The sequence below is a fragment of the Pseudophryne corroboree genome, chromosome 6, assembly GCF_028390025.1.
Source record: "Pseudophryne corroboree isolate aPseCor3 chromosome 6, aPseCor3.hap2, whole genome shotgun sequence".
Lineage (NCBI taxonomy): Eukaryota > Metazoa > Chordata > Amphibia > Anura > Myobatrachidae > Pseudophryne > Pseudophryne corroboree.
This window is the reverse complement of record NC_086449.1, coordinates 19,869,464-19,872,409: the sequence shown is the minus strand read 5'-3', so window position 1 is coordinate 19,872,409 and position 2,946 is coordinate 19,869,464.

Genomic DNA, 2,946 nt, shown 5'->3' with positions numbered 1-2,946 from the left:
AAACCAATCAATTCAGCAACAGGGTCTCCCACATGACTGTGGCTGAAATTATTGGTTTGTTTGGGCCCCCACAAAAAAATACGAAATTATTCACCCGACCAAAAAAGAAACAATTCATCTCTCCTTGCAGAAACTGGCTTTACAGAGGCAGGATGTCATCCTCATCATCACCCTCACCCTTAGATTCCTCACCCCTTTCAGTGTGTAGATCCTCCTCATCATCATCATCATCATCATCATCACAGATTATTAATTTGTAACCACTGGAATCCACCATCACTGGTCCCTGTGTACTTTCTGGAGTCAATTGCTGGTAAATGTCTCCACGGAGGAATTTATAATTAATTTTGATGAACATCCTCTTCTCATTTAGTGGAAGTAACCTCCTACACCGATCGCTGACAAGGTGACCGGCTGCACTAAACACTCTTTTGGAGTACACACTGGAGGGGGGGCAACTTAGGTAAAATAAAGCCATTTTGTGCAAGGGCCTCCAATTTGCCTCTTTTTCCTGCCAGTATACATATGGACTGTCTGACATGCCTACAGTGATGCTGTCACCCATATAATCCTCCACCATTTGTTCAATGGCTACAGAATCATACGCAGTGACAGTAGACAACATGTCAGTAATCGTTGGCAGGTCCTTCATTCTGGACCAAATGTCAGCACTTGCTCCTGACTGCCCTGCATCACCCACAGCGGGTAAGTTTGGAAATGTTATCCATTACCTGGCAGCTACAGTTGTGGAAGGAGGAGCTGTTGACGGGTCACATTCCGTTTGACTTGACAATTGCCTCACCAGCAGGTCTTTGAACATCTGCAGACTTGTGTCTGCCGAAAATAGAGATTCAACGTAGGCTTTAAACCTAGTATCAAGCACGGTGGCCAAAATGTAGTGCTCTGATTTCATCAGATTGACCACCTGTGAATCCTGGTTAAGCAAATGAACGGCTTCATCCACAAGTACACCATGCCTAGCGGAATCGCTCCATCTTAGCATCTCCTTCAATCTCTTTAGCTGCGTCTGCAAAAGCCTGATGAGGGGAATGACCTGACTTAGGCTGGCAGTGTCTGAACTGACTTCACATGTGGCAAGTTCAAAGGGTTGGAGAACCTTGCACAACATGGAAATCATTCTCCACTGTGCTTGAGTCAGGTGTATTCCCCCTCCTTTGCCTATATCGTAGGCAGATGTATAGGCTTGAATGGCCTTTTGCTGCTCCTCCATCCTCTGAATCATATAGATTGTTGAATTCCACCTCGTTACAACCTCTTGCTTTAGGTGGTGGCAGGGCAGGATCAGGAGTGTTTGCTGGTGCTCCAGTCTTCAGCACAAGGTGGCTGAATGTCGAAAGTGGAACGCAATTTTTCGGGCCACCAACAGCATCTCCTGCACACACCTGTTGTTCATTTAAAAATGATGCACCACCAAATAAATTGTTTGTGCAAAATATGGGACGTGCTGGAATTTGCTCACATGTAAAGCGCGCACACTATTGGTGGCGTTGTCCGATATCACAAATCCCCTGGAGAGTCTAAGTGAGGTAAGCCATAGTGCGATGATGTCCCTCAGTTTCTGTAAGAGATTGTCAGTTGTGTGCCTCTTATGGAAAGCGGTGATACAAAGCGTAGCCTGCCTAGGAATGAGTTGGCGTTTGCGAGATGCTGCTACTGGTGCCGCTGCTGTTGTTGCTGTGGGAGGCAATACATCTACACATTGGGCTGTCACAGTCATATAGTCCTTAGTCTGCCATGCTCCACTTGTCCACATGTCCGTGAAAAAGCTCCAACGACTGATTTTTCTGAATTAAGGCATACAGCGCTGCCGAAGGTTGCTTTTTCACTACACAACTTACCACTACACAACTCACACACACACACACACACGCACACACACACACACACACACACACACACACACACACAAACACTGACAAGGGACTATAAAGAAAAATAACTTGGACCAAAAATGAGACAAAACCACAAAATACAAGACAACAAGAATGACAAGACGACTTTCAAACACAATACCACACTCAGAAATCGCTACCAACACTCCTCACCAAACCACAAATCCACCTACCTCTACAGCACAACCTCCCTCCTCCTCACCACTAACTAATCCCACGAGGTGTGGACAGTTTGGGGTGTATTTATATGGTTGCGCACAGACACTAATACCATCTGAAACACAACCAATCACGAACGTGAATGAAAATCGAAACAGAAAGTGAAAATGCGGCTGCGTGGAAAAAAAACCCTTCCGCGTTTAACTTAGGAAAAAAAACAGCAAATACAACAAAAACACGTACGCAAACGACAATGATGGCCGTAAATGTGCCAAAAAAATGACTGGCATCGACATCGGAAAACACGAAAACCATAAAGTCGACTGCTTCGTAACTTTGCGTATATGGATTCAAAAAGTTCCGTTAAAATGCACCCGATACAAAACGAGTTTAAACACTACACAAACCGACTCAAACACGAATATTAGTAAATATTGGCCCAAGAATGCACAGACAATAAGGAGAGTGCTATGACATGGCGCTCACTGATTAGCTGCTGGGTCCTCTAGTAACAGCAGTCACGGGGGTTCCCGGCATTCGGGGAAAGGGGATCTATGTGTAACCATGGATCCCCTTTAGTGGTGTGGATCAGGGTTTTTTTTTTTTTTTTTAACCCATGGATGCCTACAGGTCAAGAAGAGACCCGATCTACGCTGGATTTTTTGTTTTTAACAGGTATCCTATTGGATTCTACATGGAGAAGTGGTCATGAATTGCGGCGTGGGATGTAGGTAAGTATGTATGAGTGTGTAAGTATGTTTTAATAAAATTTTACTGTCACGGTGTGTTGTGGTTTTTTGGGGGTATTTACTTTGTTGTGGAACTACAGGTACCAGCGGGCCCATTAGTTCCCACATGCTGGTGCTTGTGGTTC